Source organism: Oncorhynchus mykiss, chromosome 6 (assembly GCF_013265735.2).
Source record: "Oncorhynchus mykiss isolate Arlee chromosome 6, USDA_OmykA_1.1, whole genome shotgun sequence".
Lineage (NCBI taxonomy): Eukaryota > Metazoa > Chordata > Actinopteri > Salmoniformes > Salmonidae > Oncorhynchus > Oncorhynchus mykiss.
In genome coordinates, this window is record NC_048570.1 from 45,972,014 (window position 1) to 45,996,068 (window position 24,055).

The 24,055-nt window shown below is 40.4% G+C and overlaps 1 long non-coding RNA gene across 2 annotated transcripts; it reads right to left on the reverse strand.

The window, feature by feature from the left end:
• Nucleotides 1–1,759: 1,759 nt before the first annotated feature.
• Nucleotides 1,760–23,373, reverse strand: LOC110526039. 2 transcript variants are annotated; one of them, XR_005052122.1, is made up of 3 exons: nt 23,061–23,373; nt 2,989–3,419; nt 1,760–2,888 (listed from the first exon to the last, which is right to left on the reverse strand). It is a non-coding gene; the product is annotated as an uncharacterized LOC110526039 (long non-coding RNA). The 2 variants fall into 2 exon arrangements; XR_005052123.1 differs by having other exon boundaries at nt 2,985–3,419; nt 23,061–23,372.
• Between the last annotated feature and the right edge of the window lie 682 nt (nt 23,374–24,055).

Here is a 24,055-nt window from a genome sequence, read left to right on the forward strand (position 1 = left end):
ACAGAGAGTCAGGACACCGTTTAACATCCAATCCAAAAGACAGCACCCTACACAGGGCAATGTCCCCAATCACTGCCCCAGGGCATTAGGATATTTATATTAGACCAGAGGAAAGGGTGCCACCTACTGGACCTCCAGCACCACTTCCAGCAGCATCTGGTCTCCGATCCAGGGACTGACCAGGACCAACCCTGCTTAGCTTCAAGCCAGCAGTGGGATGCAGGGTGATATGCTGCTGGCAATGATTTACTTCTCATAATTTGTAATCTACAATGTTTGTTTGGTTATGGTCATTTCTGTTAATGCATTCAATATTATTATTATTACAGTCTTACCGTTGTCATTGTAGGAGTGGACACGTTTTTTGCTGAGCACACAACCTAGGCTATCCTAGTTTTGGTTTATTTCATTCCATATTTACAAGTTGTCAATTTATAAATTGTCTTTTGTTTGGAGCCTCCTGTCAGTCTTGAGTAAAGACACAAACCTGATTACGCATAGAAGTAGGCCTATGCTACCTGGCCTGCATGCAAATGTAGGCCCATAAAGTATCCATTTGGGTTTCTGATTTAACTCACCATCACTGTTGAGCATCTCACCAAAGTAATTTTTTCTTTGCCTCAAACAGCAACTAAATTAAGTCTGTTTTTACATCCAATAGTTCCCTAATATAGCCTATTTGAAAAATCTTTCTAGCTTTCTCCATTTCGATAACCACAGCATGAAAGATGAAAAAAAATGTCATGCTCTGATCCGGTGGGGAAACGTCATGAATTAGGCACACCTGGTTACTTCTTATCCCTTGCAGAAATAGTCTACAGCTGTGTCTGTCTGTCTGGAGCTCACAGGTGCAGGTGCCGGAAACCCTGAGGGCCCAGAATATTGTATGTAATGTTGCAAGTTTGCTAGCATGCGTTGGACCAAGTTAACAGTTGATACAATGTTTCAAGTTCCTTGTAGACAGGCCAATGTGATTTATAGGATATTTATTTTCATCAGGATATTTTCTACCTGTGGGCTGCAATGTTTTTATTTGTTGGCTTTATGTAGGCTATTTTTACATATTGGCAATAGAAGTTACTTTTAGATTTGGATCATTTTAATTTAGACATAATTTAGATTAAACACATGACATTGATTTTGAGATATGAAGAATGTATTATAAATTAAATGAAACTGTTCGACAAAAATTTGCAAATTAAAATCAGAACTGACACAGATCAGTATGAATGCTACGATAACTTGGCACTCCAAATCGAAAAGGTTGCCGACTGCTGTTGTAGCCTATTACCGGCAACTTCAGGGGCTGTAACGGTAGAATCTGGGAAGGCCAGCAGCAGCGGGAGGAGGAGGGTGCGGAACATGTTTTTTTCTTCTGGTTAGGCTATATTGATCTCTGGCTCACTCCTTAATAATTTGTGACCGACTGGCTGAAATCCGTCTTGAAATTGTGTATTTTACATTGGATAAAAGTAGACTCAGAGCTACAAAATGGTATATCATACACTGCATGTTGAGGAACAGTGGGAAAGTAATGGTAAAGTAATTCTGCTTTGAAAGTTGATAAACTTGTAAACTCACTTTTGAGAAAATGGCCTTTGAATGTTTTGGTACCTACTGGAGAGCTCTCCTTTGTCTACACCCATTCAGGATTGTTCACGCCCTCTTAATGCTATAACCCTCACCCATCTCTTTAAGGATTCACATGTGAGGTCATGTGGTAAACAGTGAGTACTGTAGTAAAGATTACAACTAAAAGTAGTAGCATACGAAAATGTTTTTTTATTGGTAAACAGAAAGTGCCCAGATAAAAATTGTATAAATATTAGATGACGCTTACCCAGACACACTTGTCTAAATTGATGGGTCATGTGAAAGAAATGCTACAACCCGCAGCCACAACTTGCTAAGTGGATGGTCTCTACAGTAAGTGTAAATGGTAGGGCCAAATGGTTACTTGCATAGTAGCAATATCAGAAATAGATTATGTCAATATAAATAAAATAATATACAGTATGTACAATAACAATATCAATAAAAATGTCAGTGATAGATGAGGTAGATAGATGATATGCATACAATCAGGGGTAAAGTGACTGATCAGCAGCAGTAGCAGCAACGTATGGCGTGTGTGTTAGGAGAGAGTCATTTGAATTGAGGCACTGCAGAAAGTGCTGATGACTGGTCCGTCCGAACCACGCACGATCAAGGGAATCTATATTCGGAGAACCTGTTTCTGTCCTGCCCTTGACTTTGGTGCAGGGCATGTGATGTCCATACCCTCTTCATCTCAAAGCTCCTTGATATTCTAAAAAATAGAAGTTTGTCTAGCTGTGTCCAGTCCAGGTGGTGCTTGTACAGGCAGACCATCAATGGGAGGAAGGAGTCAGGTGTTGTTGCCAGCCATAGCTTTCCACCAGCACCATACCATCCTCCAGTCCGACCAGCTGTGGGATGTTGACCCCTATCACAGTGTTGACCTTCACAACACCAGCAATCTCATCAAAGTGTTCACTCTGGTCTTTCTAAAGCGCTGCTTGATGAGGCCGAAGCTTGGTGTGGCCTGTAATCAGGAGGTGAAGGTCCAGACTGTGGTGTAGCTTGTGCATGGTCCACCAGGCACAATACCAGAGCACAAACTTGTTCTTGTTTTGGCCACTGTAGTTATCACAATTCAAGTCCACACGTGTTTTCCCAACTCCGTAGTTGGAGAAGAAATGGTGCATATAGTTGATGACTGCGCTGGTGCCTTTGCTGGATGACATGCCTTCATCAATCAAATAGTTGACTTGTGGTATACCTTCACAGCAGACACCAAACAAGCCACACTTGCGAGGAGTTAAAAAGTAGGTGGGACCTGGCTGCATAGGGTCAGAAGGATAGTGCACCTGCAAACAACAAAAGAACATTAAGATAAGTTCATGAAAAGAAAATGTAACGTAATATGATTTTTTATGCATCATTATCAGGTAAGTTTCACTTACTTACAAATGTGCAGTGCAGCAGCACTGCATACAGAAGCATCATATTGGAAACTGGATTATTAAAATGCTAACACACAGCCCGACTACACGTACCTCTGGAAAATACAGAAATAATGTGAGATCAATAAAAGTAGTGCCAATCATGTTGGAGGTCAATTAAATAATTAAAATGTGTTGTAGAGAAGCCACACTCCTGCTTTTGTCACATGGGATGGCAGCAGCTTTCCTCCAAAGTGTTTGTGTCCTGGGTGGCGTCCTTGTAATCCTATTGCATTATCCTCTGCGTAGTTGTTGATGTTCACAACTCGCTGCAAGTCCTCATGCTTCAGGAGTAACCTGTGCTTGCTTGGGCCAGCTCTCTTTTTGATGGGAGGCATTAGACCATTCTCCTTGTATGACTGGTGGAGGAGGAGAGTCGGGCTTGTTCTACTGATGCTGAAAGACAAATTCCAGATACAAATATTTTGGCATTATTATACAATAGATAGCCGTAATCACCGTCAGACACACCTGGCTAACTTGATGGGTAATGTAATCTCATACAAAGCTCTCCCTCGCCCTCCATTTGGCAAATCTGACCATAATTCTATCCTCCTGATTCCTGCTTACAAGCAAAAACTAAAGCAGGAAGCACCAGTGACTAAATCAATAAAAAAGTGGTCAGATGAAGCAGATGCTAAGCTACAGGACTGTTTTGCTAGCACAGACTGGAAAATGTTCAGGGATTCCCACGATGGTATTGATGAGTATACCACATCAGTCATTGGCTTCATCTGGCGAAGTGGAGTCTTTTGTTAAGACATGCTAGCTAAAAAATGAACCATAATCCTAATCCATAGAGTACTAGCAATACAAACTGATTGTCATAGCTAGCTAAAGTTAACCAAATAGGTTCAATGTTAGCTAGTTAGCTAGCTAACATTAGGCTATAACTAGCAATGAAAAATGGCATTCTGAGAACATGACTACACACAGATCATAAACGTAATGTTAGCTAGTGAGCCAGCCATCTACCATCAGCCAGCTAGCTAACAGTAAGATTTAACTTGCAATGAAAACACATTTCTGACATTATTAGAAATGTGTAATATCTGAAACTGTAGCTAGACACTTATGTATACATGGATGAATGCTTCATGGCAGACTGCAACCCCTTTTATTAAATAAGACGTCCTGTGTCGTTTCCATTTTGTTTGTACAGCATGTCTAGCATCAAGTCACTCTGGTTCACACTGACCATGTGCAATGACATAAGAATCATCTTGAGCTTGAAACCCCACCCAAACGCTGACCATTTTACTCACCCTAGCAGAGCTGGTTATTCTGTTTTCATGTTATCCAAAGCATTAGTGACTGTAACGGTGGTCCTGGCAACAATTGAATTACGCTTTTTTGACAACGTTTACTGACACAGCCATATTCAACCGGTGTTGAGTGTTGGTAAATTCATCAGTCATTCTGCGTTCTTGCACACTCGGATGAGAGTGCTCTGAAACAGTTGTTGCAGTGATGTTCTATTCCATTCTGCAAGCAAACGTGCAATCTTTGGAGAATGAAATCGATGACCTACATGCAAGATTAAACTACCAACTGGACATTCAAAACTGTAATATCTTATGCTTCATGGAGTCGTGGCTGAACGATGACACTATCAACATACAGCTGGCTGGTTATACGCTGTACCATCAGAATAGAACAGCGGCGTCTGGTAAGACAAGGGGCGGCGGACTATGTATTTTTGTAAATAACAGCTGGTGCACGATATTTAAGGAAGTCTCGAGCTATTGCTCGCCTGAGGTAGAGTATCTCATGATAAGCTGTAGACCACACTTTCTACCTAGAGAGTTTACATCTGTATTTTTCGTCGCTGTTTACATACCACCACAGTCAGAAGCTGGCACTAAGAAAGCATTGAATGAGCTGTTTTCCGCCATAAGCAAACAAGAAAACACTAACCTAGAGGCGGCACTCCTAGTGGCCGGAGACTTTAAAACTCAGTTTTACCAAATTTCTATCAGCATGTTGATTGTGCAACGAGAGGAAAAAAACTCTGGGCAACCTTTACTCCACACACAGAGACTCATACAAAGCTCTCCCTCGCCCTCCATTTGGCAAATCTGACCATAATTCTATCCTCCTGATTCCTGCTTACAAGCAAAAACTAAAGCAGGAAGCACCAGTGACTAAATCAATAAAAAAGTGGTCAGATGAAGCAGATGCTAAGCTACAGGACTGTTTTGCTAGCACAGACTTGAAAATGTTCAGGGATTCCCACGATGGTATTGATTAGTATACCACATCAGTCATTGGCTTCATCGATGACGTCATCCCGACAGTGACCGTAAGTGCTACTACTTCTATGCTCGCTTCGATGCAAATAACACTGAAACATACATGAGAGTATCAGCTCTTCCGGAAGACTGTGTGATCACGCTCTCCGCAGCCAATGTGGTTAAGCCTTTTAAACAGGTCAACATTCGCAAGGCCGCCTGGCCGGACAGATAACCAGGACGTGTACTCTGAGCATGCGCTGACCAACTGGCAAGTGTCTTCACTGACATTTTTAACCTCTCCCTGTCCGAGTCTGTAATACCAACATGTTTTAAGCAGACCACCATAGTGCCTGTGCCCAAGAACACGAAAGTAACCTGCCTAAATGACTACCGACCCTCTGTAGCCATTAAGTGTTTTGAAAGGCTGATTATGGCTCCCATCAACATCATTATCCATTAAACCCTAGACCCACTCCAATTTGCATACTGCCCCAACAGATCCACAGATGATGCAATCTCTATTCCACTCCACACTGCCCTTTCCCAACTGGACAAAAGGTACACCTATGTGAGAATGCTATTCATTGACTACAGCTTATTGTTCAACACCATAGTGCCCTCAATGCTCATCAATAAGCTAAGGACCCTGGGACTAAACACCTCCCTCTGCAACTGGATCCTGGACTTCCTGACGCACCACCCTCAGGTGGTAAGGGTAGGTAACAACACATCTGCCACGCTGATCCTCAACACAGGGGCCCCTCAGGGATGCATGCTTAGACCTCTCCAGTACTCCCTGCTCACCCATGACTGCACAGCCAGGCATGACTCCAACACCATCATTAAGTTTGCCGATGACACAACAGTGGTAGGCCTGATCACCAACCATAATGAGCCCGCCTATAAGTAGGAGGTCGGAGACCTGGCCATGTGGTGCCAGGACAACAACCTCTCCCTCAACGTGATCAAGACAAAGGAGAATATTGTGGACTACAGGAAAAAGAGGACCGAGCAGGCCCCCATTCTCTTCGACAGGGCTGCAGTGGAGCAGGTGGAGAGCTTCGAGTTCCTTGTCGTCCACATCACCAACAAAATAACATGGTCCAAGCACACCAAGACAGTCGGCACGAAAAAACCTATTCCGCCTCAGGAGACTGAAAAGATTTGGCATGGGTCCTCAGATCCTCAGAACGTTCTACAGCTGCACCATCCCTGCTTGGTATGGCAATTGCTCGGACACCGAACGCAAGGCACTACCGAGGGTAGTGCGAACTGGGCCGTTACATCAAGCTTCCTGCCATCCAAGACCTTTATACCAGGCGGTGTCAGAGGAAGGCCCTAAAAATTGTCAAAGACTCCAGCCACCCTAGTCATAGACTTTTCTCTCTGCTACCGCACGGCAAGTGGTACCGGAGCGCCAAGTCTAGGTCCAAGAGTCTTCCAAACAGCTTCTACACCTAAGCCATACAACTCCTGAACACTGATCACCTAATCAAATGGCTACCCAGACGATTTGCAATGCCCTCCCCTCACTTTAAATACTCTACCTTCATGTACATATTATCTGAACTAACCGGTGCCCCTGCACATTGACCCTGTACCGGTAGCCCCCTGTATGTATCTTATCTGTAATTTTTTTAAACTGCATTGTTGGTTAGGGGCTCGTAAGCAAGCATTTCACTGTTCCCTGTTGTAATTCAGCACATGTGAAAATTGTATCTGATACTTGCATAGTCAAGTCTTTTAAGTTTTACTACATGACGCATTTAAAAAAAAGCTGTGTTTACACAACCTGACCAGCTAAAATAGACAGAAGCGTGCTATATGGCAGACCAATCCAAACTCATCTCTCGGCATGTCCAGCCCACTCATTATCTCAGCCAATCATGGGTAGCGTGAAGGTTGCTGTCATGCTGTGACAATTGTATTCGTATTTACAGATGGCATACAAGTTTGTTATTAATGCACATGAAAGTTCACATGCTCGAGAAGGCATTTCTGCCAAAAAAACAAAACATTTGATTAAAAAAAAACACATTTACGTTTAAATGGCTCTCCTGTGAAGTAGAGACCCGCGACATATGCCTAGTTTCCTGACACAGGTCACATTTGTATCTTCATTTTTAATCGCAGTGCTTAAAAGCATCAGACACGCTCAGTAGCCTACATATAGTTAATTTTATTCAAACATAGACAAACCCTATATGGAAAAATATAGATTTTTAAATTCGATTCAAAAAGCAGACGACTTTCATTTCCAAGATATTATTATTATTATTATTATTATTATTTTATTTTTTTGAGAAAATATATAGTTTAAAGGCAATTTTTCAGCAATTCTACAGATTTTTCTGTGGTTTATGCCATGTTTGTGACTCAAACAAAATCAATGGAGGCCCCATGCCATGACATTTTTAGAATTTTAGATTCTCCCCTGCTGTCTAGATTTATTGGGTGTGAGTTCTCAAAGATAATCTTATTTCAACATATATAGGTCCATTATCTAATCTACATACTTTATCCCTTGTTTTAGTCGTTAAATGAAATAAATAAATATGTATAGATATATACAGTGCCTTGCGAAAGTATTCGGCCACCTTGAACTTTGCAACCTTTTGCCACATTTCAGGCTTCAAACATAAAGATATAAATCTGTATTTTTTTTGTGAAGAATCAACAACAAGTGGGACACAATCATGAAGTGGAACCACATTTATTGGATATTTCAAACTTTTTTAACAAATCAAAAACTGAAAAATTGGGCGTGCAAAATTATTCAGCCCCCTTAGGTTAATACTTTGTAGCACCACCTTTTGCTGCGATTACAGCTGTAAGTCGCTTGGGGTATGTCTCTATCAGTTTTGCACATCGAGAGACTGAAATGTTTTCCCATTCCTCCTTGCAAAACAGCTCGAGCTCAGTGAGGTTGGATGGAGAGCATTTGTGAACAGCAGTTTTCAGTTCTTTCCACAGATTCTCGATTGGATTCAGGTCTGGACTTTGACTTGGCCATTCTAACACCTGGATATGTTTATTTTTGAACCATTCCATTGTAGATTTTGCTTTATGTTTTGGATCATTGTCTTGTTGGAAGACAAATCTCCATCCCAGTCTCAGGTCTTTTGCAGACTCCATCAGGTTTTCTTCCAGAATGGTCCTGTATTTGGCTCAATCCATCTTCCCATCAATTTTAACCATCTTCCCTGTCCCTGCTGAAGAAAAGCAGGCCCAAACCATGATGCTGCCACCACCATGTTTGACAGTGGGGATGGTGTGTTCAGCTGTGTTGCTTTTACGCCAAACATAACGTTTTGCATTGTTGCCAAAAAGTTCAATTTTGGTTTCATCTGACCAGAGCACCTTCTTCCACATGTTTGGTGTGTCTCCCAGGTGGCTTGTGGCAAACTTTAAACGACACTTTTTATGGATATCTTTAAGAAATGGCTTTCTTCTTGCCACTCTTCCATAAAGGCCAGATTTGTGCAATATACCACTGATTGTTGTCCTATGGACAGAGTCTCCCACCTCAGCTGTAGATCTCTGCAGTTCATCCAGAGTGATCATGGGCCTCTTGGCTGCATCTCTGATCAGTCTTCTCCTTGAATGAGCTGAAAGTTTAGAGGGACGGCCAGGTCTTGGTAGATTTGCAGTGGTCTGATACTCCTTCCATTTCAATATTATCGCTTGCACAGTGCTCCTTGGGATGTTTAAAGCTTGGGAAATCTTTTTGTATCCAAATCCGGCTTTAAACTTCTTCACAACTGTATCTCTGACCTGCCTGGTGTGTTCCTTGTTCTTCATGATGCTCTCTGCGCTTTTAACGGACCTCTGAGACTATCACAGTGCAGGTGCATTTATACGGAGACTTGATTACACACAGGTGGATTGTATTTATCCTCATTAGTCATTTAGGTCAACATTGGATCATTCAGAGATCCTCACTGAACTTCTGGAGAGAGTTTGCTGCACTGAAAGTAAAGGGGCTGAATAATTTTGCACGCCCAATTTTTCAGTTTTTGATTTGTTAAAAAAGTTTGAAATATCCAATAAATGTCGTTCCACTTCATGATTGTGTCGCACTTGTTGTTGATTCTTCACAAAAAAATACAGTTTTATATCTTTATGTTTGAAGCCTGAAATGTGGCAAAAGGTCGCAAAGTTCAAGGGGGCCGAATACTTTCGCAAGGCACTGTATATAAAAAGACTAAAACCAGATATAAAGTATGTAGAATAGATCATGGACGTATGTGTGTATGCATGTATAATATACAAACATACATATAGGCCCACGATCTATACATACAGTACCAGTTAAAAGTTTGGACACACCTACTCATTCAAGGGTTTTTCTTTATTTTACTATTTTCTACATTGTAGAATACTGAACAATACTGAAGACAAACTATGAAATAACACATGGAATCATGTAGTAACAAAAATGTGTTAAACAAATCCAAATGTATTTTAGATTCTTCAAAGTAGCCACCCTATGTAGCCACCCTATGCATTGATGATAGTTTGCACACTCTTGACAATGTGATTAAGAAAACATCAACAGTTGTTTCCCCGCCAAGATGCAACAAACCGGGAAGACTAAGAAAATAATATCTGTTTTAGTGTGTGTGCGTATGTTTTTGTGTGTGATGGTGGTGTTGTCCTTTCAGCCCCATTGCAGTATTGATTTCTGGCCTAGTTCAGCAGATGCAATTAGGAATTTACTGTGGGTCGTGTAGAGGAGCTACCAGACCATCTAAAATGTGTGTGTGTGTGTGTGTGTGTGTGTGGAGGAGCTGCCTGCCTGCCAGACCAACTGAAACCTACACATTATATTATATTGTGGACCCCAGGGAGTTGCTGTGTTAGCAGCAGTTAATGGGGATCCTAAAATACTATACTGAACAAAAATGTGCAATAATTTCAAAGATTTTACTGAGTTACAGTTTGTATAAGGCAATCAGTCAATTGAAATAAATAAATTAGGCCCTAATCTATGGATTTCACATTACTGGGAATACATATATGCATCTGTTGGTCACAATATACCTTATAAAACAGGTTGGGGAGTGGATCAGAACCAGTATCTAGTGACCACCATTTGCCTCATACAATGTGACACATCTCCTTTGCATAGAGTTTATCAGGTTGTTGATTGGCCTGTGGAATGTTGTCCCACTCCTCTTTAGTGGCTGGATTTTGGCGGGAACTGGAACACGCTGTCGTAAATGTCGATCCAGAACAGCTAATCAAATGGCTACCCTCTTTTACACTGCTGCTACTCTCTGTTTATTATCTATGCATAGTCACTTTAACTCTACCTACATGTACATATTACCTCAATTACCTTGACTAACCGTATATAGCCTCGCTACTGTTATTTTAATGCTGCTCTTTAATTATTTTTTTATTCAAATGTTTTATTTAACACTTTTCTTAAAACTGTATTGTTGGTTAAGGTCTTGTAAGTAAGCATTTCACTGTAAGGTCTACTCCACCTGTTCTATTCGGCGCATGTGACAAATAACATTTGATTTGATGGCGGCGGATGAATGGCACGACTATGGGCCTCAGGATCTCGTCACGGTATCTCTGTGCATTCAATTTGCCATCAATAAAATATAATTGTGTTTGTTGTCCGTAGTTTATGCCTGCCAATACCATAACCTCATCGCCACCATGGGGCACTCTATTCACAATGTTGACATCCTGCAAACCACTCGCCACACAACGCCATACACGTGATCTGGTTTTGAGGCCGGTTGGACGTACTGCCAAATTCTTTCAAATGAAATTGGAGGCGGATAATGGTGTAGAAATGAACATTAAATTATCTGGCAACAGCTCTGGTGGACATGCCTGCAGTCAGCACGCCAGTTGTGGCATTGTGTTGTGTGACAAAACTGCACATCCTAGTGGCCTTTCATTAACCTCAGCACAAGATGCACCTGTGTAATGTTGTTTAATCAGCTTCTTGATATGCCACACCTGTCAGTTGGATGGATTATCTTGGCACAGGAGAAATGCTCACTAATCGGGATGTAAACAAATTTGTGCACAACATTTGTGAGAAATAAGCTTTTTGTGCATATGGAACATTTCTAGGATCTTATATTTCCACTCATGAAACATGGGACCCACACTTTACATGTTGCATTTTGATATTTTTGTTAAATGTAAACTCTGGACCCATGCTTTTTTTTTTTTTTTTACCCATACCTGGCGGCATTTATTATACAAGAGAGGTGACAAAGATGAGAAATGTTGTGAGAGCTTCAAATGGGCTACTGACTGACCACCTCAGGGAGAAGGCTATGGCCATTAGGATTCTGCTTTGTTTTTTGTTGTTGTTTTATTTGGGAAGCAGAGGCTTTGCTGGTGGCAATGACTGTGTATATGAATGGACAAAGCCATCACTATGGCCCTGTGAAATCCGCTATTTTTTTTCCCAAATTCATATTTTTTCCTTTTTCTGAACTCTGTTTTACGATTTACGCTAATTTTATCATCAGAGTGTCTAATAATCTGAATGAATAAAAAGTCAACAATTTAATAAGATAACAGTACATTTGTAATGATGCAACACAACATTGCACAATGTTTTATCAAGGCAAGTGCTCAATACAGAGTTCTACTAAGTGTTTCATTATTAGTGAAAAAAAGTTATGCAAGTATCTAGGCAACAATGCAGCAACCTTCTCTGTTTCCAGCTGGCTGAGGATGTTTGATTACCACCTTGTTTGTTACCTCGGATGATGACTTTTCTGCCAACAAAAACTCTCTGTACAGAAGAACATGCACTGCATGGTACTTCACTGCCTCAAACCAGCTATTCCATCAGGAGCTCACTGCTTCAGAAGGAGCCTTGGCCTGCACAAACTCCTTCACAATGAGGAAGCTCACCCATCTTATCTCATCTCATCCATGTCACAAGTGATGCAACTTCAGAGCAATAGTTGTAGTGCTGCCAGGTCTCACCCACCAGATTGATGACATGGCAGAGACAGGTTACATGGACACTGTTGGGCATCTCTCCTTTCAGAACCTCCTTGTATGCCTTCAGGCAGTAGGATGAATTATCTGTGACCACTGCCAAGGCATCAGTCAGGTTCCGATGGTTGCTGTGGAGGGAGGCTAGTATAGCTTGGGAAAACGTTGAGTCGTTGCATCTGTCCATGAAAATGACATCCACCAGAAAGTACTGGTTTTCAACACCTGCAATGAAAGATAAGGAAAAACTTGAATTATGTTTTAACCTAAAATAATATTGTGACAAAATAAAAGTGTTATTTAAATGTCAAGTGTTAACACAATATAGATACAGCGATAGTTAGCTAGATGGAGAGGCAGACGGCTGCTGACATTATGCATCGCTATATTTCACCATGATAGCTCGTCATTTGGAATATCCCAATTTGCATACCTACAATTCACATTGCAGAATGTAAATGAAGGCTATTGCAACGGTATATTAATAGGCCTGTAACTCACTAATGACTATGTTTACAACGCTGCAATCCCTTGCATCTGTTGTCTTGTCAACAACCTCCGCAAACTTCTTCCCATGGATCTTCTGTAGAACGGCAGTCATATGTTGGTCGAACACACGGGGCAGGTGCGTTTGACGGAGGCTGCTCTCATTTTCAGGCAACGCTCCTCCCTGTTTGCAATGCTTCACTACAAAGGGGCGTAGCTTTCTTAGCTTTTCTAAGGGGATGTCAGACTCGGCGTACACAGCCACAAAGTCCTGAATAAATTCTCGTCTTGAATCTGCTGATGCGCTTGCACAAGTAATTGTCGTTTGAAGAGGCATGCTCTGGCTAACACGGTGCTTTTCCTTGTTCATCACATGGGCTTTAGACTTTAAGTGGTCATCACACATATTTTTCCGGGTCCATCAATAGAATGTTGACATAATTTGCAAAACAGCTTATAGCCTGACTAGTAATAGTCCTTTGGGTATTGCTCTGCTCTGAATATAGGGGTTAGGGTCGAATATATGTTTTTTTTTATGACTTGGCCTTCTCAGACAGCCACTTCAACATGATTCTCAAAGTGACAGCCAAGTTGTGAGGTGGCGTAAGGCTCCCACGCACACAAGACCGAGCCCCCCCCCCTCTCAAAACACCCCAATCGAAAACTTAAATATTTTTCTCTAGGCCTACTCGTCTGTAATTTTACAATTATGAAATCATTTAGGTTACTACAATAATTAGGCCTACTTTAGATATTGTTTTAATCAATTTCAGCCAAATTATGGGAAATTCTGCAATATTCCACGTTTTACAGTTGATTCAATTTTTGTTACCAACATCCGCAATTCCGTTTGCGTTTTCCGCATCGAGGAGATCATTAGGGCTCAACGTCACTCACGTGACACCATTCAATCTTATGTTTAGACTCAATAGCGCATTGAAGCCAAATTAAGTCTCATGGAAACAACATTCACAGTTTGAGCTTCTTCAGGAAGTGACGTTGCAGGCTAGCTCAGTGCTGCTCGTTGAGTAACTCAAACACTACTTCCTTGTGCGATTTTAAAGTATTCAGTTCAAGGACATACAGTTGAAGTCGGAAGTTTACATACACCTTAGCCAAATACATTTAAACTCAGTTTTTCACAATTCCTGACATTTAATCCAAGTAAAAATTCCCTGTTTTAGGTCAGTTAGGATCACTACTTTATTTTAAGAATGTGAAATGTCAGAATAATAGTAGAGAATTATTTATTTCAGCTTTTATTTCTTTCATCACATTCTCAGTGGGTCAGAAGTTTACATACACTCAATTAGTATTTGGTAGCATTGCCTTTAAATTGTTTAACATGGGTCAAATGTTTCGGGTAGCATTCTACAAGCCTCCCACAATAAGTTGGGTGAATTTTGGCCCATTCCTCCTGACAGAGCTGGTGTAACTGAGTCAGGTTTGTTGGCCTCCTTGCTCGCACACGCTTTTTCAGTTCTTCTCACATATTTTCTATAGGATTGAGATAAGGGCTCTGTGATGGCCACTCCAATATCTTGAATTTGTTGTCCTTAAGCCATTTTGCCACAATTTTGGAAGTATGCTTGGGGTCATTGTCCATTTGGAAGACCCATTTGCGACCAAGCTTTAACTTCCTGACTGATGTTTTGAGATGTTGCTTCAATATATCCACATAATTTTCCTCCCTCATGATGCTATCTATTTTGTGAAGTTCACCAGTCCCTCTTGCAGCAAAGCCACCCCCACAACATGATGCTGCCACCCCCGTGCTTCATGGCTGGGATGGTGTTCTTCAGCTTGCAAGCTTCCCCCTTTTTCCTCCAAACATAACGATGGTCATTATGGCCAAACAGTTCTATTTTAGTTTCATCAGACCAGAGGACATTTTTCCAAAAAGTACAATCTTTGTTCCCATGTGCAGTGGCAAACCGTAGTCTGTCTTTTTTATGGCGGTTTTGGAGCAGTGGCTTCTTCCTTGCTGAGAGGCCTTTCAGGTTATTTAAACATAGGACTTGTTTAACTGTGGATATAGATACTTTAGTACCTGTTCCCTCCAGCATCTTCACAAGGTCCTTTGCTGTTGTTCTGGGATTGATTTGCACTTTTCGCACCAAAGTACGTTCATCTCTAGGAGACTGAACGCGTCTCCTTCCTGAGCGGTAAGACGGCTGCTTGGTCCCATGGTGTTTATACTTGCGTACTATTGTTTGTACAGATGAACATGGTACCGTCAGGCGTTTGGGAATTACTCCCACCAGACTTGTGGAGGTCTACAATTTTTTTTCTGAGGTCGTCTTTAGATTTCCCCACGATGTCAAGCAAAGAGGCTCTGAGTTTGAAGGTAGGCCTTGAAATAAATCCACAGGTACACCTCCAATTGACTCAAATGATGTCAATTAGCCTATAAGAAGCTTCTAAAGCCATGACATAATTTTCTGGAATTTTCCAAGCTGTTTAAAGGCACAGTCAACTTAGTGTATGTAAACTTCTGACACACTGGAATTGTGATACAGTGAATTATAAGTGAAATAATATGTCTGTAAACAATTGTAGGAAAAATGACTTGTGTCATGCACAAAGTAGATGTCCTAACCGACTTGCCAGAACTATAGTTTGTTAACAAAAAAAACTGTGGAATGGTTGAAAAATTATTTTTAATGACTCCAACCTAACTGTATGTAAACTTCTGACTTCAACTGTATATCCATTGCCAAATTTCAATTTTTGATGATAATACTCAAGAACTATAGCAGGTTTATGCTAATGGAAATAGAGTCCATAGGCAATTGCCTTATACATAGTGGGATCATGATGCTTGTCTTGGGTCATGTTCATTAGGCACTTAACAGAAGAAATGTGACTTAAACAAGGAGTCACTACCTGGATTTGTCCAACAAGATATGCTAATTTTTGTATTTACAGATGGTTCTATGGGGATGGAAATGGTTATATGCTCAGTATCGACATGTTGAATTGTTTTGTACTGATGGAAAATGTACTCTGATTTAGATGGCTGAGAATTTCTTAAACAATATTTGAATGTTTATATAATTCCCAATGAAGGATATTTTATGGTAAGGTAAAAACTCAGTGAACCAACGGATTATCATTTATAATGGTAATATACTGTACTAGTGCAAAGACGTTTTTTATGCAGTTAAAAGTTGTTTGATTCCTCATTTTATTTTCTCATCTGTGTAAACCATGTAATTTTACTTTTAAGTTGAGAGAATTCTCAAAATAGAAAAATGACATATTTACTTGATTTGTTTGATATTCATATTTAGTAATTAATACTTAACAAATAGTAGGACATTTCTGTTCTGTTTAATCCTGTGTTTCTGTAAAGAGATGGTTTCCACTCTAGCTTCCTGCAGTTGGTCTGCTAGAGATGGCTTGAGCTGACAATGACTTGGTGACAAAAACCTAAAAGCTGGCATTCCACAGACAAGATGTGGTGTGTGTGACCTGAGATAGACTGGAAGAGTTTAGAACAACCCCATTGTCTCAACTTCCTGGCATCTGGGAAACTAAGCTGGGATGGAAGTAAAATAATATCCTGTGCAGATAACCAGGAGATGGACCAAGGTGGCTTATGGGAATGTTTGAACCAGGCTGACTTAGCATTTTTAGGTCCTAATAACATCTGTTTTTTCAGTTAAGCACTCGGCAACACACTTCAGTGTGTGGAATCGACGGTTTCCATTATCGCAATAATTAATCGATATTAAGTAAAGATAATTGTTTGAACAAATGACTAAGTCTCTCTCAGTACTGAATTTCCACAACACAGCTTCATGATGTAGTCACCTGGAATGCATTTTAATTAACAGGAATTTGTTTCCTTCTTAATACGTTTTAGCCAATCAGTTGTGTTGTGACAAGGTAGGGGTAGTAAAAGACCAAGTCCATATTATGGCAAGAACAGCTCAAATAACCACATAGAAACGACGTCCATCATTACTTTAAGACAGGAAGGTCAGTCAATACGGAAAATTTCAAGAACTTTTAAAGTTTCTTCAAGTGCAGTCGTAAAATCCATCAAGCACTATGATGAAACTGGCTCTCATGAGGAATGGAAGACGCAGAGTTACCTCTGCTGCAGAGAATAAGTTCATTAGAGTTCTAGCCTTAGAAATTGCAGCCCAAATAAGTGCTTCATTTTATATTTGAGATACTTCAAAGAAGCCAGCCTTTGCCTTGATGACAGGGTACGGGGTACGCTGTCATTGTAAATAAGAACTGACTCGCCTAGTTAAATGAAGCTAAAAAAATATATAAAAGAATAAAAAAAATAAAAACTTTGTGTTGCGCAAGTCTTTTTATTTGTCCGTTAACTTTGTGTTCCCCTGTGGATGCTCTTGTTATTATTCAGTGACTTACTTCTATGGTATGCTACGGTTACAGGTGGGTTATTACTGGCTGAGAGAGCTTCTACACTATTCATGAGGGTCCCGTTTCTGACTCACAGGAAGATTAGATGTACCATACTGTTTAGGCAAGCCTATAGTTTATCCAGACCCCTTGACTTTTTCCACATTTGTTATGTTACAGCCGTTTATTCCCCCTCAATCTACACACAATAAATCCAATCAATCATGATTTAAAATCCCATGGCACTTATTGTAAGAGTAGGGGTGTTCACCCTGGTGTCATGGCTAAATTCTAAATTCCCAACCTGGCCACATTCCATCATGTCCACCTAATCATCTCCCTCATTCCTAATTGGCAAATATCACTACTCACCTCTCCACCTGATAACTGATATGTGCTGAGCATTGTAACATAAAAATGGTCGCCATGCATCACTGAGGTGGATGCTACACATTGATGGTGGGTGTGGTGTTTCTCCCTACTATGTAAAGCGCTTTGAATACCTCAGTTGGTAGAAAAATCCAATCAAGTATTATTTATTATTATTTCTATACGATCACACACTATACAGTACCAGTCAAAAGTTTGGACACACCTACTCATTCAAGGGTTTATCTTTATTTTTACTATTTTCTACATTGTAGAATAATAGTGAAGACATCAAAAATATGAAATAACACATATGCAATCATGTAGTAACCAAAAAAGTGTTTAAAAACAAATGTAAAAATATTTAAGATTCTTCAAAATAGCAACCATTTGCCTTGATGACAGCTTTGCACACTCTTGGCATTCTCTCAACCAGCTTCATGAGGTAGTCACCTGGAATGCATAGACAACCCACCCAAGTCACGCCCTGACCATACTAAAACAAAAGACAAAACAAAGGAACTAAGGTCAGAACCTGACACATAGGTCAGGGCGTCCGGGAGCGTAATCATCGCCTGACACTAATTAGCATAACGCAACGGACATAAATCTTCCTAGAAAATCTTCCTATTCATGAAAATCACAAGTGAAATATATTGGAACACAGCTTAGCCTTTTGTTAATCACCCTGTCATCTCAGATTTTCAAAATATGCTTTACAGCCAAAGCTAGACAAGCATTTGTGTAAGTTTATCATAGACTAGCATAGCATTATGCCTTGCTAGCAGCAGGCAACCTTGTCACGAAAATCAGAAAAGCAATCAAATTAAATCGTTTACCTTTGATGAACTTCGGATGTTTTCACTCACGAGACTCCCAGGTAGATAGCCAAAGTTCATTTTTTCCCAAAATATTATTTTTGTAGGTGAAATAGCTCCGTTTGTTCTTCACGTTTGGCTGAGAAATCGCCCGGAAAATTGCAGTCACGAAAACGGCAAAAAATATTCCAAATTAGCTCCATAATATTGACAGAAACATGGCAAACATTGTTTATAATCAATCCTCAAGGTGTTTTTCTAATATCTATTCGATAATATATCCGTCGGGACAATTCGTTTTTCAGCAGGACCGATTGGAGTAATGGCTACCTCTGTATTTTACGCGAGAATCTCTCTCGGAGCCACCATGTGACCACTTACGCAATGTAGCCGCCTACGGCTATTCTTCAACATAAATGCGTAAAACTACGTCACAATGCTGTAGACACCTTGGGGATTACGTAGAAAGCGCAAGCTCGTTGATAGGACATTCACAGCTCAGTAGGGACTCCTTGGAACGCAGCGCTTTCAAAATATGGGGCACTTCCCGATTGGATTTTTCTCAGGCTTCCGCCTGCAACATCAGTTCTGTTATACTCACAGACAATATCTTTACAGTTTTGGAAACGTTAGAGTGTTTTCTATCCAAAGCGGTCAATTATATGCATATTCTAGGATCTTGTCCTGACAAAATATCCTGTTTAAAACGGGAATGTTTTTTTTTCAAAAAATGAAAATACTGCCCCTAGAGTCGCAACAGGTTTTAACCAATCACAGCTCTCCTGTAGGATGGCACATGCAGCAAGTCACCAGCAGATTGAGTTCCCTTAGAATCCATTTTCCCATTCACCGTGTTGGTGGTGCTCATAAAATGTACCACACCTTCAGAATTAGCAGAGAGACCACTTTGGACATTTTATGTACAGTACTTCAAGAGTATGTCATTCCAAACAATGTCTTAAAATTAACAAAATCAAAAAGGGTCGTTTGGAGATATTAATATTGAATACATTTATCTGAAATGTATTTCAGAATGTATTGTATTTCAGAATCAAGACATAATCCTTATGTTAGAGCAGTGGTTACCAAACTTACAGTCCCATACCCCTTCAAACATTCAAACCACCAGCTGCGTAACCCCTCTAGCACCAGGGTCAGCGCACTCTCAAATGTTGTTTTTTGCCATCATTGTAAGCCTGCCACACACACACTACATGATACATTTAATAAACATAAGAATGAGTGTGAGTTTCTGTCACAACCTGGCTCGTGGGGTGTGATAAAGAGCTCTTATAGGACCAGGGTACAAATAATAACAATCAATAATTTTGCTCTTCATTGCTCTTTATTTAATCTTACATATAAAACCTTATTTGTTCATCGGAAATTGTGAATAACTCACCACAGGTTAATGAGAAGGGTGTGCTTGAAAGGATGCACATAACTCTGCAATATTGGGTTGTATTGGAGAGAGGCTCAGTCTCAAATCATTTCCCACACACAGTCTCTGTATTTAGTTTTCATGCTAGTGAGGGCCAAGAATCCACTCTCACATACGTGGTTGCAAAGGGCATCAGTGTCTAAACAGCACAATTTGCCAAGGCAGGATACTCTGAGCGCAGCCCAATCCAGAAATTTGGCAGTGGCTTCTGACTAAATACAATTTTCACAGAACCGCTTGTTGAAGTGTTGCTGAGGCTCTCTTGTTCAGATATCGGTAAGAGGACTGGGGGCAGGGCATGAAAGGGATAACGAATCCAGTTGTTTGTGTCATCCGTTTCGGGAAAGTACCTGCGTAATTGCGCACCCAACTCACTCGGGTGCTTCACATTATCACATTTCAAATCAAATCAAATTTGATTGGTCACATACACATGGTTAGCAGTTGTTATTGCGAGTGTAGCGAAATGCTTATGCTTCTAGATCCGACAGTGTAGCAGTATCTAACAGGTAATATCTAACAATTCCACTTCCTTTTGACATTGTCCGTAAGCTTGAGTTAATTTGTACACAAAAAAATCATACAATGATGGAAAGACCTGTGTGTTGTTGTTAATGCAGAAAGAGAAGAGCTCCAACTTCTTAATCATAGCCTCAATTTTGCCCCGCACATTGAATATAGTTGCAGAGAGTCCCTAGATTCAGATCATTCAGGTGAGAAAAAACATCACCCAGTCGTTTGAGAAACTCGTCATCACGCAAGCAGTCAGACCAGTGAAAATTATGGTCAGCAAAGAAAACTTTAAGCTTGTCTCTCAATTAAAAAAAAAAAACATGTAAATGTTTTAATTTATTTAACTAGGCAAGTCAGTTAAGAACAATTTCTTATTTTCAATGATGGCCTAGGAACAGTGGGTTAACTGCCTGTTCAGGGGCAGCTGCCTGTTCAGGGGCAGCTCTGGGATTTGAACTTGCAACATTTTGGTTACTAGTCCAACGCTCTAACCACTAGGCTACCCTGCTGCCCCTTATACTTTGCCCCTTGATTTATTTATTTTATTTAACCTTTATTGAACTAGGTAAGTCAAAGAACAAAATCGTATTTACAATGACGGCCTACATTACCAGCGTACACACAGTTGTGTATGTTGTAAAAGCATTACATGGTCACTGCCCATATCATTGCATAGTGCAGAAAATACACGGGAGTTCAAGGGCCTTGCTTTAATAACAAAGTTAACCATTTTCACTGTAGTGTCTAAAACGTCTTTCAAGCTGTCAGGGACTTTTGTGGCAGCAAGGGCCTCTCTGTGGATGCTGCAGTGTACCCAAGTGGGGTCGGGAGAAACTGTTGCACGCACGTTACCACTCCACTATGTCTCCCTGTCATTGCTATTGCGCCATCCGGACAGATACAAACATGAGCAGCAGCTACGTTTCGTGGAATTCCCGCGAGAGAGTAATGGTCAATGTGATTGGATGTTAATTATTTGACTAGGCTACCTGTATTTGACATTTCGCTGAACACTAGATGGTTTAATTTCATTTTTGGCATTTTGGCAATTTTTAAAATATGAATCCATTTTTTATTTGGCGTACCTCCAACGGCATTGCGTTTACCTCAGTTTGGGAATACTTGTGTTAGAGCAAACTATAAGGACAATAATGACACCAAGATGTGTGTATTATTTATAGTTCACACAGTTGGGTTTAATGGCGGGAACTGGATTTCCCGCCAAAACTGACTCCCTTTTCCCGAGATAAATAAGTGCGAGAAACAGGTAAATTATATCTATGAACAGCATGACTTGAAATGTAACTGTTAAATTATATGCATCATCAATAAACAACTGTGTGTGTGTCTGTGTGGCCAGTGGTGCTTCCGCCTTATTGTAGCTCACTGTATTTACTTACACAAAGTCGACATAAATTTAAGCGCACCCCTTTTTAATGCTGAAACTGTACACGGGACCTTGAAATGCAGTTATTACGGTGAAAAAAAATTGCCTCCAACTTTTGATCTACCAGTCAGCTACAATTACAGTTACCTCAATCAATCAAATTGTATTTGTCGCATGCACCTAATACAACTGGTGTAGACGTAACAGTGAAATGCATACGAGCCCTTTCCCAACAATGCAGGGTTAAAAAGTAAGAAAATGTGAAAATAAAAAAGTAAATAGCAACACAATAACATAACCAGGCTATCTCACAAGGAGTACCAGTAATGAGTCAATGTGCTGGGGTACGAGGTAGTTGAGGAAATATGTACATGTCGGTAGGGGTAAAAGTTACTAGGCAATCAGGATAGATAATAAACAGAGTAGCAGCATGTGTGAAAGAGTGTTAATGTGTGACGTCAATATGTGTGTGTGTTGGGAGTGTCCGTGTAGTATGTGTGTTGATAGGGTCCAGTAAGTTTGCATAGAGCCAGTAACAATTATAGTTATTCTGTTTCTGACCAAGTCGTCTGTTTTTCATGTTGAAAAATAATGAGAGAACCGGGTGTCTTTTAATGCACTCGAATTGAACCAGCATGGCTTATGAACATTTTTATTTGTTTTTCTGTCTTGAATAAAAGTAATAATTGAAAGAATAATGACGGTGGTCTTGACTAGTTATTGAATTTTAATATATAGGTCACATTTGTGTAGCCAGAAAGCTCACATTTAATTTATTGTATGATGTGACTAAATAAACATTCTAAAACAAAACCTTTAGAGATTATCGTTTTCTTTATTGCTGAGGGTAACGATTGAGGGTAACGAATGATAAAGAATGCAATAAGTAAATGTTAGCTTTTATGTACAATATAGCTTACCTTAGAATGGCACAAGATTCATGGTGGATTTAGATTTGCGGGCAATTGATCAACCACAGCACTGATTGATTAGCGGAGAATCACATAGTTCCCTCTAACAAAATCACCACATTAAGCTAATTAAAAACAGCCACAACCTTCACAAATTCCCCAGATAGCTAGGTGCAAGGGGAACGAAAGGGACCACGTCGTATCTTTCAGTCAAAGGCAGGCTAAAACAAATGTAATTTTCACTAGACTAATAACCTCATAATATTTTACTATTCGGCCAGCAGTGCTTCATAGGCCTGTTAAAACTAGGCTACATCAACAACATAGTGCAGCCTTTCTTAATATATGGGTCGCGAGCCAAAGTGGGTCGCGATGTGTCCGAGTAAATGTATATTTATTTCATTAATTCTGGAATTGATTTGGCCAAGTGCGCTCTCTGCTTAGCAGCGGTCTCTGCTCAGTTTGGCAGCTGCGTTATAGTGAGAGTGAGATGCCGGTGTGGTTCGCGGTTTACCTGATCTTTTTTTCTGCAGTTTTCTTGAAGATTACTCCGCGACACAGGCGATGCAGCGCTGTCGTTCAGCAGCAGATGATGCGCTGTCTGCCACTGACTTGTCATTCTCACTCGCCATCACTCACCGCTGTCATCAAATGGATTCATGCTAGCCACAAGTTCTGACTGAGCTCAATTGTCATGAAATGCATATACAGCTATGACTTTCACTTTCATAGAAACTTATAACGAAGAGCGCCCACAATGTGTTTTGTGCGGGGAAGTGCTTAGTAATGAAACGACACGTCCTGGCCAAACATCCACAGCATGATGGTAAACCAAGGGAGTTCTTTCAGAACAGGGTAGCATGCTTCAGGAAACAGTGCTACGACAGTGGAAAAGTAAGTCAGCTAGCAAGGCATTGTTGTACTAACTAACTTTCATAGTAGTAGATGTGAGTTTCTCTTTCAAACAATCCACTGGCCTTGTACACAGCTAATGGCTATCATTTGCCAAAGCAAGCTAGCTACTGATAGTGCAACCCTAGTAACAGTACAAATGAAGATGAAAAATGATCAGGCCTGCTGTACATTTTACTGTAGAAATTATTGTTGAAAATTTGTCTAGGTTGGAACTGTTGCTATTAAAATACAATAATAATTTTTATTCTTAACTGGAATAAACTGATTGAAGCAAGATGCTTTTTGAGGCAAACACAGCTGTCTCCTGCCTGACTGAGAAAGCAGTAGATGTTCTGGTCCAGTTTGGCACCACATACCTATGCGAGTCAGGTTTCTCAACTCTGACATACTTAAAACAAGTACAGAAACAGTTTCAAGGTTGAGCATGACCTCAGTATTGCACTGTCAAGAACGGAGCCCATAATAGACATGCTCTCAATAGGACTGTGTGTGTGTGTGTGTGTGTGTGTGTGTGTGTGTGTGTGTGTGTGTGTGTGTGTGTGTGTGTGTGTGTGTTTTCTGGTCTACATCTGTGTGATGTGATCAATCAGTTTA